At 48.6% G+C, this 17,029-nt stretch overlaps 1 long non-coding RNA gene across 1 annotated transcript; it reads left to right on the forward strand.

Moving 5' to 3' along the window:
- The first annotated feature begins 3,264 nt into the window (after positions 1 to 3,264).
- Positions 3,265 to 5,747, forward strand: LOC134559775 (uncharacterized). Its single transcript, XR_010082579.1, has 3 exons — positions 3,265 to 3,570; positions 4,042 to 4,131; positions 5,431 to 5,747. It is a non-coding gene; the product is annotated as an uncharacterized LOC134559775 (long non-coding RNA).
- The last annotated feature ends 11,282 nt before the right edge of the window (positions 5,748 to 17,029 follow it).

The raw sequence follows: 17,029 nt of genomic DNA on the forward strand, positions 1-17,029 counted from the left end.
GGAAGGCAGTGAGTCTCCTCCACTTACCAGTCACAGCTCTGAACACCAGGACAAGGCAGCAGCAGTGCAGGTGAGATTTACAGTGCAGTCAATATGATATTGTTTGTTTTCTCAACACAATCCTTTATCACACAATTAATGCATAAATGTTTTCTTTAAACTGTAGAGAAACAGGGACAAGTTTTATGATTTAATGCAGCTGGTAGAATTCAGATAAAACAATTTGAATCAAGATGGTCTGTGACACCAGGCACGTGATTAAAATCCTTGTGACTGGGAATTTGCACATCTTCAAATCTTCATTTCCCAAGGAAAACCATCAGAGATGGGTATTTAAGTCAGCATATCTCTGGTATATTGAGTTATTGCTGTAGCCCCTCTGAAGCTTTGACCAGATAAATCTCAAACTGGCCAAACCATTTAGATTTAAAAATTTTATGCTTGACCTTTGCACAGACAAAATCCCAGCTGTATTAAAATGAATTTGATCAAGCAAATGATTTGTGGCTTTCTGTTCTGAGCCTGAGAAAACTTCCTTAAAACTGATTGTGTTGGGGAGATGTGACCCTGGCCAAGAACAGCTTCTGCTGGAGAATGCTGATCTTCCTCCTGGTGTGTAGCTGTGGATGGTGCTGGGAGGTTTCTTAGGGTGACTGCTGCAGGGAATTGTCACCTACAGTGCACATAGAGATTCTCTACATCCTGTTCACTCCTCAACACATTAAAGATATCAGTCCATGTAACAATGGCACCCTTGAATGCATTTAGCTTCAAATGGGCTTGATTTATAGGTGCTTATATTTGCATCTGCTGGTTTCACACCCATGCTGAGGTGTAAAGGGTTTTTTCTGAATGGTGCTAGTGTCTCTTGAATGCAGTGTCATTAATGCCCTTATCTGTAATATCTCCTCAGGGAAGTGAGAAGTCACACCTGGAATTTTTTTGGCCTTCCTCTTTACTGGCAAGTTTGGTGAAAAATATTGCCCCCCGTTGTGGACTGTCTGTGTATCTAAAACCAAAAAGATAACGTTTGTATCCTGGCAGATTGAGCAATCCCCTCTCGGTGATGTGCTCAGGGTTTCTGTTGCTGAGACTGTCACCTGCTGGCCACGGAGAAGCTCGCCAGGATCTCGGGAACAGCCTCAGAAAGTGATGGATTAAACACCCTTTAGAAAGGGTGTTGCCTTTAGAGATTGCACATTGAGATGTTCCTGGTTTATCTAACTCTAAACAGGATGGTAGTTCTGTAAATGGAGGTAGATCAGGAGAACTTCCTCATTTATAAAACATCTACATTTCATGGAATATTAATGCAAAGGAAACCAGGTTCTCATCACAGTGAGCATGGGGGGTGAAATGCTGGTTCCAGTAAATTTAACTAAGCTTAACTATGGCAAACTAAGCCATAACCCAAAAGCAAGGGAAAGGGAAAAAAAATTTAAAAGGAAACAGAAACCTGGTTATCCTACCTCTGGCAGATTTTTGTCACATTAGGCCATGGATACAAGATGACCTTAAGAAAGGGTCACATCTTTGCATTGACCAGCAGAGCTCAACAGGAATCAAAGGATCTTTACTGAAGATCTACACTACAGCTTTTACAGGAAAGGAAAATAATTGCTCTGAAAAGCTCTTTCAGCCCTGCCCTTGTCCTGCCCCTCCATCTGTTGTCACTGATAACTCATTTTCCACCAGTCTTTGGACCAGAATCTCAGCTGGTGTAAATCTGAGCAAGGCTGAATTCACAGCTGGAATAGGGGTTTGCAGGGTGGTTTATTCTCCTCATTTCAGGAAGTGCTTCCCTGTTCCCCCCAACCCTGAGAGCAGGTTACTCCAGCCTGAAATGCGTGGTTCAGTTGTGATTTTTCTGCTTCAAACACAGGAATGAGTTCTGAGCTGTGCAACACCTGTTATTCCAGTAGAGCAGCACTCTCCAGAGTTCTTCCCAAAACTCTGTGGTTTTTTCTTACATAATTGAGCTGTGTTACCAGCATCCTGCAGCATTGCTGATAGGAAAGGAAAGCTGGTGCCATAGAGGCTGTTTCATTACAATTATCCTCAGCTCACTTGGTGTCACACAAGGGTATTGCTGCCTGAAAGCATGTCTGAAGCAACCCGTAAGTTGTGCTGCATGTCATGCTGAAACTTTAAAGAAGAGATTTTTAAATGGATGTTTTTCCATAAGCCTCTTAGTTCACATCTGTAAAAAATAGATTTCATGCACTTGAAGATACTTTTTGACTGTCTGGAGTCAATCCCTAGAAGTGAATTTATGCAAAGTGGCAAAATTTCTTATTAGAAATTAGAATTTTTTTGGTGTTTTTTTTTCGTTGGTTGGTTTTTGGGGTTTATAATTTCCCTTTATTTCCCTTCACTCTGTCCTTCTGCTTGGACACTTGCAATCTTTATTGTTGTTAGAGAACACTGGGTGCCTGGATGTCTGTCTTATACAGCAAGTGGCTGCTTAAAAAGAGAGATTAGAGACTATGTGAAATCCCACTAAATTCAGTGAAAAGCATAACTTCAATTTAGGATCAGATTTGAAATGCATATCATGAGAGCCTTTTGAAAGTGGTGGATTAATACAGGCTGCTGAGTGTCAGTCTCCACCCTGTGCAGGACTGAGAATGCCATTTACCTGCCCCAGAGCTGCCTCCCCATCCCTCCTCGTGCACCTCAGGGCCCTTCTGTGCCAGGAGAACCTGCAGAGCTCTGCCTCACGCCAGGCAGACCCTGGGGCCAGTTCTCAACCAGCAACGGGGGAAACCACAGCCTCTCCATCTTCACTGAGAATGAACGAGGCTTTTGCCTGAAATGCTCTTTTCAGATTTGTGAATGCTAAACTAGAAAAAATCCCCGTGGCTTCCTTCTCTGCTTTCCACCCACGCTCCTCAGCAAGTGCTTTCCTCGGAGCTGGTGGGATCTCTGTTCAGGCAGAGGATGGCTGGGGAGCACTGCTGCTGCAAGTCCTGTACAGGCGTGGGAGCTGGGCTCTCCAGGGCTATCACAGCTCTGCAGTCCCATCTATCACTTTATTTATCACACGGAGATAGAGTCCCTTTAAAACTTCTCTTGCTGGTAGATTTACTTTGCACTGAGACCTAGTGGGAGTTAATGTTCATTTTGAGGGGAAATAAAGGTCAGGGGAGATTCTAGCCTAAAGAAAGTAGCCTGTGAATTTTATCCCTGCATTGCATATACATTTTGATGGTGCTTGCTATGTGTTTTATTGAGGCTGAGTCATTAGCAAATCTTAGTGCTTTGGAAGGAAGGAAATGGAGTTTGGGCAAAATCATTACACGTCAAGAATGGATCTAGCAAAGCAACTGCTCAAGCTGTGAGAATACAGTGATATATCTCAGCAAAAGGGAGAATTGAAGGTCAAAAAGAAAGTCCTTGTGCTGCACTACAGTTTCCATCTTCCCCTGAAGCTTGTCTGGACCCGGTGCTGTTCCTGGTGACAGGGCCATCACAGTGAGAGGAGCCAATCCTGCTCGTGTGCCCTCCCTCAGAAACAGCCCCAGAGTGAGCAGGGGCTCTTCACTGGCCTTGTCTTTCAGTGTTAGGATGGTGAGCGTTTCCCATGGCTTGGGGCTGACACAGTTGCTGGGGCTTGGTCAAGGCACAGCATTTTTGACCGAGGTGGTTGGGGAAGGAGAGTGAAGCTCTTGTGTCAGGGATGGAGGATGTTTCCTTGGCAGCTGCCTCTGCCTGGGGAGGAGAGGGGGAACCACGGCAGCTGAGCTGGGCAGCCTGGGGGAGGGTGCTGTTTTTGGGGAGGCTCAGCCATGACCTGCAGTGTGCAGCACAGCATCCCCCGTGTCTGGCAGAGATGAGGGCACTGCAGAGGCGTGGGCAGGAGCTGCCAGGCTGGGGCTCCCCAGGGAGCTGCTTGGACAGGCACAGCTGGCTGCAGCTCAAGCGCCACTGACTCGCAGCCAAGCCTTGAAACAGGGAAGGCAGAGAGCTGCATGTTCTGCCACCAGTAGTTTGACTTTGAATTTGTTTAGAAAGTTAAGTGTCTTTTTTTTTCCCTTTCAGGTGATGCCTGGCTGTTTGAGGTCAGAAGCATTTTGATCTTCTTCATGGAGCTCCCCACAAGGGAGAGATTCTGGTGTACCTGATTCAAAGGTCTGCACCTTTCTCCCCCTCTCTTTGGTGCAGGATGGCTCTGCTGTCACCCTTTGAGAGGCAATGAAAGGCCAGAGACACTCATTTGTCAGGAAGCTTTTGTAGGAGCCCTTGCCCTGCTGACAAGAGGCAGCCCAGGCGTGCTCCCTCCTGCCTCTTGGGCAGGACTTTGGGCTCTTGCTCTGCCTCCCTGCAGCTATGGAAGGGCAGGTTGTCCTCACTGCAGCCAGCTGGAGAGCTGGGGAGTCTGAGGCCTGCAATGAGACAGCAGCTTTTGAAGGGACACTCAGTGCCACCAGACACAGCCAGACCACTGGGGCTATGGATTAAATTATCATTTGCAAAGCTACCGAGCAAACACAGCTGAAGCAATGTGTCCCTTTTCCTCCCCCTCTCTTTGGCCAGCTGATGTTCCTCCTACATGGTACAGAGGGATTTAATTTTGTTCAAGTTCAGGCTGCAAATCTGGCTGATATTGAAAGGGGCTTTGGAGGACATTTGGTGTTTCTGAGGGTCACGTTCCTCCAGGCTCCTTCTGGTTTCTGCTTTTTCTTGGGGCTAATATTGAAGCAGGGAGGAATAAAAGCATAAAAGGCCCATTCTATCTTCAGGATCAAAAATGAAGGAACTGAACAGACAGAAAATTATAAACTTCATTTTAGAAATAATAATGGTTGAATTTCATTAACTTTGGGCCTTAAGGAATGGGATCCAAACAGGTGCTGCCCAGGCAGAAACTCAGTGTTTAATGGGATGTGTGCACACAGACTGTCTCTGCAGCATCCCTGGAAGGGCAGCATTTGTTGGCTGTGCACCCCAGCCTGGAGTGCTCCCAGCTGGCAGGCAGGACCCCGTGCTCCAGGGCAGGAGCTGGGCTGCCACAGCCAGGGATTGAAGCCTGAAAATGCATTTCAGGTGTTTGGTTTTGCAAACACGGATGCAAGCAGCACTGTGTTTGTTAGCCAGTCCCTCAGGGGTCGTGGAACTGCAGGTATTTTCCAGCTCTGACCTGGCTAGTTGAGAGGTCCCACTGCTGGGGTGTGTGAGCTCCAGCTTCCTGCAAACACAGCTCCAGGTGCTGCACACAGCCAGGTACCCACATCATATTTATACTTGCCTAATCTGGCAGGGTAATTTGTACACTCATGCAGAAAAACAAAACAAACCCAGCTGGGTTGAATCATTGTTTTGTTTATATTTGGGAGAGAATTCACTTGCCTGTTGTTTGCTGTTGCATCCTCAGAAGATGGAGGCCTCTGGCCAGCAGGATGAAGTGTGTCTTTGTTTTACTATTTGCAGTGGCTGGAAAGCACGATGGTGAAGAGTGAAAAAGCATGCAAATAACTTGTTTATCCGTAGAGATGGATGCTTTGTGCTGTCACAAGCTGTGCTGTTGACTCAACCCAGCTTTGCTTTCCTGGAACTGGGGGAGCTGACAAAGCTTGCTGAGGAAGACTCCTAAGCCAGGGAGCTTTTGGTTTCACGACAGCTCCATGGAGCATGACGATGCTTTGATCTGTGGTATTGATTACATGAGAAAGGAAAGGAAAGGAAGGTGGGAAATAAAGATGGTAAAATAAAATTTCCAAGTGCAGATTTAAAATCCCACAGCAAAAGTTAAGAGCAGGGTTGAGTAGATGGGGGGTGTCTGGGGTAAATGGGGAGGCTGGTGACTGACCACAAAAGATGGGTTGGTTATTAAAACATTATTTTTTGTTCAATCAGGACTGTCTGAATTTTTCCACCAGGAATGCAACAGTTTTGCCTAAATGTGGTGACTTTTCTAGTGTGGACAATCTAAATTCAACATTGTAACTTAAGTTATACTCAAATTTGCATCCATTTCACTGGAAACAAAGAAAAGTAAAAATAACAGAATTAAGCATCTCAGTGCAAATAGTACAGAGGAGTGCATCTGCTGTCCCCAGATTCCTTGCTCTCCTGCCTCTCTCTGAGTGCTGAGTATCTCCAGTGTGACCTGCTGGGCACTGCAGCCTCGCTGCTGGGAATCTCAGAGAGGCAGCTCTGCCCAGGGGCTGACAGTAAGCTGATGTCCAGGTCTGGACAAAGCCCAGCTCAACCCAAATCCAAGCAGGAGAAAGCCACTGTCACTTCTGTGCCAGCGGAATTGCTGGGCTGGAAAAGTCATTCATGTAAGTAAAAGGTTAATGACTGATTGGGCTCTGTGTGGTGACTCCACCACCATCAATAACCCTAACACAATCTGTGATCCTTCCAAAAAGACCATCATTAGATGGACTGATGTCAGCACAGCCTCCCAAGTCCGGGCTTTGATATCATCTCATAAATTAGGAAGATTTTTCAGGCCACACAACACTTTAGTAGTCCATGTGGGCACTGAAGCCTGCAATGGACCTTTTAAAATGAAATGCTGAATATAAAAAGGAACAAACAACTGTTTGCCTTCAGCATTCTGGAAGTTGTATGTGGCCGAAATAACTTTAACAGATGTGATCAGATCCCATCTCCTTTTGGCATAGGGGTAACAGCTTTGCAGTCACTGATGGCAGGGCTGAGAGGAGCCACCTGCTATGACACAGGGGACGTGGTAGCAGAGCAAGGGGGTGAACAGAAAAAGAAACTGCAGGGTCTTGCTGTCAGAGAGAAGTGAGGCTGCAGTGCCTGCTCAGGTGGAGTGAGCGTCTCTTGCCTTTGCAAACAAACCATGCCCGTGGTTATCTAGACCCTGATCTGGCTTTCCCTGCAGTGGGTGCCAAAGTGCCCCTTGGGTTCACCACAGCACAACAGACTCCAGCTTGTTTCATCTGGAAGTGATATTCTGCCCCTGTAAATGATCTGTGTGAGCAGTGAATGTGATTCTCTGTGCCAGTGATAAAGCTGATCTCATTGGGAGTTGTGCCAATGCTTTTAGACATTAAACTTTTGGGCAGAAGTTATGCAAATGTTCAGATTAATTTAGATATGCAAGTAGCCCGGAAAATCAATGGAATCACTTAGATGATTAAAATAACTTTGTCCAAAGTGTTTTTAGCCTCTGTAGAGGTCCCTGGTCTATATGAATGGCTTACACACAGATCTGTTCACTTGCAAAGATTAAAAAAGGACATTTTCATTAAGAAATTTGGCTCTGTTTGAATGCAGAGAGGGTGACTCTACTGAGCAAGCTATTCTTTTCCCACTGGCATGTGTTGTGCCCTGGTCTTTATGTTCCAGTGTACAGACACTGTCTGTGAGAGACACGAAAAACTGTTATGCCAAGCTCTGTGAGTCCCTGATGTTTGCCAGTGTGCTTTCTTTATTTTTAGAAGTTCCTGGGTAAGGGCTGAATCCATCCATGTGCAAAAGATCACAACTGACAGAGAGGGGAGGCATGCATGTGTTTCGAGACATGTGCCTGGGGTGGCTGTGGTTATGTAAGGGCTCTTTTGACATGGCCAATTACATAAAGTGGAAATTCAGGGGAGGAAGGCAGTGCAGGAATGCAGAGAAGGAATCTGGCTGCAGCAGTGGGTCCTGTGTCACTGCAGGTGCTGGGAATGAAGCAGAAGAGGGTCACAGGTTGGTACATTTAGGGCTGCCCAGGGAGCCCCAGGTGCTGCTGGCCTGGAGCAGGAGTCTCTGTGCTGGGTGGCCACGGGCAGGCACATGGCAATGCCTCTGCAGTGCTGGGCACAGCCAGGCCCTGCAGCAGCACACTCCATCAGATGCAGGCTTTGGAAATGCAGTTCCTTCCGTGGCATTTGAAACTGAAATGTGTTTAGGGAGCTGCAGCACGGGGAGCAGGGTCAGCTCTGCCAGGACAGCAGTGGGAGGGGGCAGTGCTGGTGCTGCTTTAAGGACGTGTGTGGGCACAGACCCCAGAGGACACGGTAGGAGTGCCTAGCAGAGCCAATGCTCCAGCTGGGGGAGCTCAGCCCCCAGGGCAGGATTCACTGCTCTGAAATCCCTGAAGCTGGCACAGGGCGTTGAGAAGGGCTTTTCTCAGTGAAAATGAAGTTTAGATCGTTTGGGCAGGCAGTAGGGGGTCAGCCCAAATCCAAACATGGGCTCTTCTCAGTGTACAAGGACCACTGCAGGGTGCTCACCTTTTCTAGAGGCAACACTCTTGCTCTGGCATCACAGAGGTTTGTGCCACCTGGCCTGCCCTACTGAATTTCAGGCAAGAAATCAGATATCTCTCATGAGAAAGCCATAATGTATATGTACTTCTTTGTTTCAACCTGTGTCAACCTTTCCAAATGTAAAGATCAGCACTGTGTCCAACCAAAGGGTCACAAAGGGCTAAATTTTGTCCCTGGAGCAAATATATGATCCCCTGCCGAGCAATTTCCGATGAGCCATGCTGTGTGTGCAGCTTGTGGCATGGGCTCAGGATGTAGTGAGCCCTCTCTGTGATCTCTTCTTCATGAGGCTCCCGCATTTCACATTTCACTGCAGAGCTCTGTGTCCCCCTGTTGGTGCAGTCACCAGGTCCAGCAGCAGGGAGGAGCACCCTGGGCTGGGGTGAGTGTCAGATCTGACAGATCTAAGAGCTTGTCTCCTGAGGGGGTGGCACACATTTAGGAGCTCCTGGTTGATAACCAGAGGGGCGATCGGGGCGCTGGGGCTGCTGTGGGCACGCTGCCCGTCCGTGTGAGCAGGGCACGGTGCCTGCCGCAGCATCCTCGGGATGTGCAGCCTGCCCGGTTCCGTGCGCTCCCAACAGATGGTGCTGCCGCGCCACCGAAAGCTGAAGGCGTGCGTGGAGCAGAGGTTTCGGGGAGATTCCCTGCTCCCCGCACTTTCCCCCGCGGTGTCCCCGTTGGACTGGAGCGGGTTTTGTTTTCCCCACAGCAGCGGCAGACTTTACCTGGCTTCAGCCATCATCGCTCCCGTTCAGCGGCTGGCACATCCATCCTGCCCCCACAGCAGCGGCAGCGGGCCACGGCTCTGCTCCTCCCGAGGCTGCAGTTCCACTCTGCCTCTGCCTCTGCACTCTGCCTCTCGCTTTGGGGGATTTTGGCCTCTGCACCCCAGCAGGGAGGGCAGGGGGTGCCACCTGTGCCACCCGGCCGCAGTGCACAATGTCTCTTCAAGAGTGTAACTAAACTGCAGTACCCTCGGGAATGCACAATGTGTTTAACACAGCTTGGCTGTGCCTGCAGCCAGTAAGGCTGGCTCTGGTCTAGTACAGGCTGCGTGGACCCTCTGTCCTTGCTCCCTTCAGCCTACCCTGCAGTGAGGTGTGCCTTTGCCCTGGCTTGGAGAGAGGAAGATTCCTTTTTCTCTGCACACTGAAGTCATGCTGCTTTTGGTACAGCCCCTCTCAGGAGTATCTGCGGCCTGAGGATCCCTCAGGAAGGTGGAGAGGACAGTGTCTGCCTGGGGAGGGCTCTGGATGTGCAGTGTGTCATTTGGGTGAAGCCTGTGCAGGGTTAGGAGCTGATGGCACGAGGAGCTGGGGTGATCTGGGCCCTTACACCCACTCGTCTCTAGAAGAACTCTGGGTCCTTTCACAGGTGGGACTGACAGGTCTGTTCCTTCCTCTCTATCCCCAAACAGGTGTTGGGAGGGTCCTGGTGTTGGGTGTGGCCGTGGTGTGGTGTGAGTTACGGTGGCATTAACACTGGAGAGGGGGCAAGGCAGAGCCAGCAGCGGTGGCAGGGTGTCCAGAGGTGGTGCTGGGAGCAGCAGCACAGGGATGTTTTCTCCTTGCTCAGGATGATGTTTGTGCAGACCTGCACAAACACTCAAACCTGCTCACTCACCTCCCTCGTGCTCCCTGCGTGCCAGCTTCTCCTGGCCCCACGTCCTTGCAGTCTGCCTCCATTTGATGAATTTACTGCTGTTGAGCAATAATAGGGCTTAAAGAAGACAACAGGGAAAATGGGAGCATACATTCAAAGAGCTGAACATTCAAATTCACTTTACAGGAGTTCATTATGTCACTACCAAGTCCCTTGCAGAGCCTGCAACGCTCCCATCACCAGGAAGCACTGCTAAGGTGGGGTGAGCCATGAGCAGCCTCTCAAAGCATCGATCAAATCCAATTATTGAGAGACTCCAGAAGCAGCTTGGGCATTGGTCTGTGAGCTGGCAGCACTGTGCTGGCTGGCCAGGACTTTGATCTAAATGAGCACCCCATCTTTCAGACTCAACTTCATTCTCTTGCCAAAAACTGAAATTGCCCTTTTGTATTTCGAGGCCATGAAATTAAGAGATTCCTTTTCAGGTCATGTGCACCCTTGAAAAGCACAGACTGGGCTGATTTTCCAGAAACCCAGGGGAACCCTTGAATAAATGCACAATCAAGTGACTAGTTCCCCTAATTAATGCTGACAGTAAAATTTGATCCCCACCTCCGTGTAGAGGAAATTATGCTGATATAAATTCACCCTAATTTAGTTGAAATTACCTTTGGTGTATGCATGACTGTGCTTTGGAATAGTTACAAAATTTTGGCTCTATTGTCACAGAAATATTTTTCCAGTGGATACAGTCTTATTGATTTTAGGAAAAAAGAAAATATTTTTAATACTATATCCCTTTAAACAAATTTCTGTTAATCTTAATTTCTTGTGCTGAGATACTGTCCTGGAGGAAGAGCCCTGGTAGTGTTGATGGGTTTATTGTACTCATGTGTGGCAGGTGAAAAACTCAGCAAGTCTTCTTTCTTCTTCTGCCTTCAGTCTGTGAGCTCCAGCTTGTGGCACAGAGAGATGACAGGAAAATATTTACTAAGTGGGGTATTGAGCAGTCTGGTGTCTAAGCCAGGCTTTGTCACACACCACTGCTTTGAGGAGAAGCAGGCTGCCCCAAGTGAACGTGCTTCTTCCATCCTGCCCTTACAGCAGGGTGGTCTGCTCTGGTCTAGGTGAGGCTGAAGTTCCATTCTGCCTCCCAGTTTTGGGGATTTGGCCTCTGCCTGCACTGTGGCACCCAGGAACTGGGTGGGTCTCTGCACAGGGTCTTGCTCCTGCAGAACACCAAATCTTTTGGGAGTTGTTTGCCTGCCTGGTGCTCTGTGCAGGCTTTGTTGTTGGGATCTTGGCTAATGACCAGGATTGGTGCTGATGCAATCCTGGAGCAGCTGCACCCCTGTTTATGTCTCTACTGCTGCTGTCCTCAGAGCCAGTGGCTGTTTGTCACACATGGACCTCCACGGATGAGCCCCCTGGAGATTCTCATCTCTGCTGGAGTCACCACAAACTCCTGTCCTTTTGGCCCAGCACTTCTGCACTGGCATTCCAGCCAGGCATCCTCACTTAGAGATGATAAATCCCCAGTTCAGGGAGGTCTGACGGCTAAATGACCCTCTGCAGGTTTTCCGGGCCCATAAAGTGAGATTTTAACCTGCTCCTTGTGTGCAGTGTGATTTCTGGCTACTCACAGTTTGCAGTGCCCTGGAGGCCAGAACAGTGCCCAGCCCTGCTGGGAACGTGGTGGGGTCTGTGAGGAGGAAACCTGGCTGTGGCAGTGACAGGTGACAGTGGCAGTGACAGGTGACAGTGGCAGTGAGCGGACAGGGTCCCCTCTTCCCTGGAAGGAGCCCAGTGAAGGCAGGCCATGGAAGGTCGGGTCAGAGTCAGCTGTGGCAGGGAGCAGGAGCAGCTTCACACTGCCCTCTCCAGAGGTGTCCCCGAGACCCCGGCTCCCAAAGCTCGGGAGTTTTGCTCCGACGGTCTCTCCCTTGCCCCTTTCCCTTCACCGGTGTGATGGAGGGTGGTGCCCCGGCCCCACCGGGGCTGTCTGCGGGAGATCCGCCCAGGGGGCTGCGGGTGAAGCATCCCTGGGCAGGGAGAGCCGGGCTGTCCGTGCCCGGGCTGGTGGCACTAGGTGGCACCATAGAATTAGGAGCGAGGGTTGGACGTGCAGGGCTGGGGAGCAGCAGGGACTGGCGGAGAGCTTCCCCGGGGTGTCCTCACTGGGGTGTCTGCCGCAGCTTTAGCCCTTTCCTGGTGCTGGGGGTACGGGCATCCCTCATGCTCAGAATGTCTGAAGGCCAGAGCCGCCTGTGACCCTGGCCTCATGCTTTTGTCCTTTGGAGCCTCTCCCGTGTCCCGGCCAGCGGGGACAGGTCCTGGCAGGGCAGCCGGAGCCGGGAGCCCAGCGGAGCGGGGGCGCAGCGGGGCTGCTGCGGCTTCCCCATCCCTCGCAGGCTCTCCGCAGCCTGGCTGGGTAATTAGCCCTCCTGGCTGGGTAATTAGCCCTTCTGGCTGGGTAATTAGCCCTCCTGGCAGCACCTTGTGGCCGTGGGAAGATGATTTTCCTTTTCCATCTTTCGCTTTACCATCTCTCCGTTTCTGGCCTTTTATCTCGTTCTTGTCCCTCATTAGAAGGCGTGTGCCATGAGCTCCTGCTTTGCTCACAGCCAGCCTGTGCTGGCAGAACTTGCTGTGGGCACTGCTGACAGGGGCATGAGTAAGAACTGCAGCAAGAGCTACTCAAAAAGATTTTTTTTCTCTACAAGATTTTTATTAAAATATAATATTAATCAAAGCCTTCAGTGAAACTAGTGGATCTGGTTTTTGAATTTGGAAAGCAACACTTTCTGGGGGTATTATGGTTGTAAATATTTCATGTCCCGCTTCTGCAATTCCACCCAAGTGTAAAGTAAAGGAAAAATAGTGCTGGGATAGAAAGGGATAATAGACTACATGCAGAAAAAATGAGACTAATATCATAAATAAAATAAGTTGCTATAACTGTATAATGACTGATCAAAATTTGCTATGTTGTTATGAGAAACATATGTAAAACACCCTTTTGTTGCAGGAAAAATGACAGCTGCCCAATTGTTCCCGTCTCCACTCCCTGATGATCAGGAGCAAACCCAGTGAGTGGGGCTGTGCTGGCCTGCTGCTGGAATTGTGTTCCTTGTGCTGGTGCAGGGGGTGGGATTGGCTGTGGTTCTTTGGGAATAGCACACAGCCTGCAGGGGGTCCTGGGATGGGCAGCAGCAGCCTGTGGGGCACCTGGAGCTCTCTGCATTCAAGGGACATCCTTATTTTGGAGCAGGAGCAGCCCAGAGCTGCCCAGGGAGGACCTTGGGCAGAGTGAAATTCCTATAGTTGCTGCTAATGTATTACTTAAAGCTCAGGTGGTTATTATATTTCTTCCATAAATACATTAGCCTATTACCCACTGCAATACTGTAACTATATATTAGTTATATGTCATTATATTAGTTATATGTCATTATATGCTTAGGTAAGTTTTTCAACCTTTGGTTTGAACTTGTCCCTCTATGGAAAGTCTCTTTGAGCTCTTTCTTCACAATCTGCCTGCTGTGTCTGCTCCTGCCTGCCCAGCACTGACCCCAGCCCTGCCTGACTCCCATCCTGCTTCCTCTCCCTGGGAAGGGCAGTAGCTGAAATACAATGCAAGAAACTCATTTCCCCTTAAAATATAAAACATGGCAGTGATGTATAGCTCTTGCTGCTGTTGATGTCAGTGAATGCTTACTTAGGTTCAAATGGGTTCAGCTTTTTGACTTCCCATTCAGAAAACATGGGACAGGGAATAACAATGGATGAGTAAGCACAAGTTTTGGCAGTCAGAGTTAAAGATGTCATGGGAGATTAGGCAGCAGAAGCTTTTTAAAAAAGTTATGTTATCTCTCTAATGCCATAAAGTATCAGTTAATGCATTGCATTGACTGTCACACAGGGTATCAGGACCATGATTAGGCAGTTTCTCAGACTTTGCCTGTCAGCACAAAGATAGGCTCTTGGCATCTCTTCCAAAATAGTTCCCTGAGACTTTGTTTTGGGGAGAGACAGATAAAGTTTTCACTGATTAGATGAGGCAGACTTAAGAAACCAAATGGCAGAAGTGATAAAAGTGATGCATGATGTTGGAGGGGAAAAAGCTAGAGGCTGCAAGGGATGGAGACTCAGGTGGGGGTGGAGAGACTCTGAAACAAGAATAAAGAAATAATTGGCACTGTATGTTCATCCTTTCTTCCCATTTTGCTCTTCGCCTAACCTCTGGTTGATTAGACAGACTGACCCATCCTTATACCAAGAGGTTATTTCTTTTAGAAGTGCTGAAGAGACACTGAATCACTGCTTGTACATGCTGCTGGCAGTGTTTAGCACTGCCTGGTGTCAGTGACACTGGCTGCACAGGCTGTAGCTGCTACTTTCCAAGGGAATTTCAGCCTGCTGGGTGTTGCCTCCCTGTTCCAGCTGTCCTGAGCTCTGCTGTCTGCTGTGCAGTTCCTCTCTTTACAAATTCATTGCTGGGTTGGAACCTTAGCTTTAGGGAAAACAGTCTTCAGATGAGACCCAAGACAAGGGAAAAATTCCTTGTTTCTGTGTTTTCTGAGAAGCAGGGTGAGCTTACCAGAGGCTGATCCTGTAGCTTGTCTTCTTGTGTGCCATGGGCTGCATATCTTTGATTTCTGAGCCTTCCAGACATGCACCAGTTTCTCTTCATCTGCTCATCAGCAGAAGCATGGACAGTGAATGTTTTGTGATATTAAGTTTCAATTGGTTCTTAATGTATAATCTTTTATTAGCAGAGTCCAGGAAAGCCTGGAGTCTTTGAAAGAAAAGCTTTATCCCAATTCTGTTGGCCAAGGAAACTCATCTCCCTATCTCAACCTCCAGCAAGCAGCGGAAGGAGATTTTTAATTTTTTTTTTTTAGCTTGGTGAGGCACAGAGAAGGGTACTGTTCTTGAACATCTCTTTAAAACCCAGGATGCAGTGAGGACACTGGTTCGTGTTGCTGCAAAGGTGCCCTGCAGTGGTCTGTGCAAAAGAGGCTTGAGTTAAATGAGCTGGTCCTGAGTCCCTGGGGACTTGCTTGAGGGTGGCAGGTTTGGCAGCAGGTGGGACTTTGCCAAAACCATGCAGAGCACAAGCTGCTTGTCCAGGTGAGGCAGTGGAAGCTCCAAGGAGGACACAAATGACTCAGCTTCCCCACAGAGTGCTGGTGTTGGTGTCTGGCAGCTGCATTGGCCTCAGCAGGATGTTGCACAGCAGGTATGAAACTTCAGAGCAAAGGAAAAAGAAACAGTGGTTGTGTCAAGGCCACTGTCTCAAAAACATACAGAGTTGCTCCACTTAGATTCTGAAGTACTGAAATTCATAGTTCAGCAGCCACCCTGATCTACCCAAAAACTGTTGCTGAAAACCTCTCCAATCTCATTTTATGTACATGTTCTCCATTCTCCAGATTTTTACCTCTTTCCTTTTAAAAAATATCTGTTTTCACACCAGGAAGATGGGAAATGGGTGAGAAGACCTTGCCAAGTGTGAATGCCTGCACTGAGGGCCTGATCTGAAGAAGGATGAATGCTCCATGCTTGCCATGGGAGATGGGCTGTCTGTTTTGGGAGGATGGTACCTCCCTGAGAGGCTGCACACAATTCTGCTCCCATCATTGGCATCAGCCCCATCCCCTTCTAACCTGACATGGCAAGGTTTTTCATTGTTACTCTGACCACCAGCTTGCTACATGTTTTTGTGTCGTACAGTCCATTGCAGCATTGTCCTCTCCCCTCTGCAGGGGTGTCTGGAGGGGTTCAGCAGCTCTTGCAGGTTATCTCCTGGTCTCCACCTCCCTCTGCAGCCCACGAGCTGCCCTTTAGAGAGCTGTCAGTCCTTTGTGTGTGCCAGGCTTTGGCAGTGGTGCTCTCTGCCCTCCCCTCTGTGGGTGGTGGCACACCCCCATCAGCTCTGCCTCTCGCTCTATTCTCTCTTTATGCCATTAAATCACAGAAGAACAAGGGATGCAGAGTCCTTTGTGCAAGTGGCCCACAAAGCCAGGCCACCTGAAGTGTTTACTGTGGTTTAGAAAGGCTCTAACCTTTAGACAGCAGGTTTGAGCTTTATTAAACAGCTGGAGCTATTCTGAGAGTCGGCTCCCCCGGGCACTGGAGAGGCATGAAACCAGCCTGTGCTGCTAATTGCAGATGCTCATCCTTCTCTGAGAGCAAATATCTTTTAAGGGATCAGGGCCACCCCACTGCCTCCAGTCTGGGCAGGACATGGCAGGTCATTACAGCATGCAGATGTAGTTAAGCAGCAGGCTTCTGCCTCCCGATTCTTGCCTGGCAAAATGTGCTGGGAGGACTTTGGCTGTTGCTAGTTAGTGTGCCTTGCTTAATTGTTATTCTAGGAAGAGTTCAGTGTGAGTGCAGAGAGGGCTTGGAGGCCTGCTGCTGCCACTGGGAAGTGGGACACAGGGACACCCCCAGGCAGAGGTTCAGCCCCGTGTCCTGGTGGTCCTTCTGGAGCCCAGGGAGGTGTGGAGCATGTGGGTTCTGATGCTGCATCAGAGAGGTCTGGGCTACAGTACAGGGAAAAAGGGGAAAACAGGGAGTGCAAAAACTGCCGGAGCATGGGTGAACTCTGGGGTTTCCTTTGTATTTTCTGGGTGTGCTTTGCAATGCTGAGCCCAAGTGTAAACCTAAATACAATTTAAATACCTATTTACTACTAGTACTGTGTTTTCTCTAGCCAAAATAACCCCACTGTAAACTCAATCAAGTTATTAATTAGGGATGGACTAGTGAATCTCTGTTATTGAAATTCTTCCTACCTCTTGTCTTTTAACAAACTACAGCATCTTTGAGCTTGTGCCAGCTTCAGTTTTAAACCTTTGAAAAATCTTTCATCTTCTCAGCTAATGTGGGGGTTTTTTACTATTTTAAAACATTAAATATCCATTGAACATAGATATTGATGCTGATTAGGATGCCTCTTAAAAAGAGATCTATTTTTCCCTACATATCTTACGTAGAGTCAGGAATGCTTAGGAGATGTTCTTTCATCAGCCTGGTACTGAGGGGGAGTAAAGGTGGTGGAATAGCAGCTGGTTTAGACAGTTTAGGGTGAATGCAGCCATGTAGGAGGTTTCTAGTACATTCACATGAGAATAATATATCTGGAAAGGTCAGGTGCTGAGCTTTATTTCCTGTTAATGCAT

This window comes from Prinia subflava, chromosome 17, assembly GCF_021018805.1.
Source record: "Prinia subflava isolate CZ2003 ecotype Zambia chromosome 17, Cam_Psub_1.2, whole genome shotgun sequence".
Taxonomy (NCBI): Eukaryota; Metazoa; Chordata; class Aves; order Passeriformes; family Cisticolidae; genus Prinia; species Prinia subflava.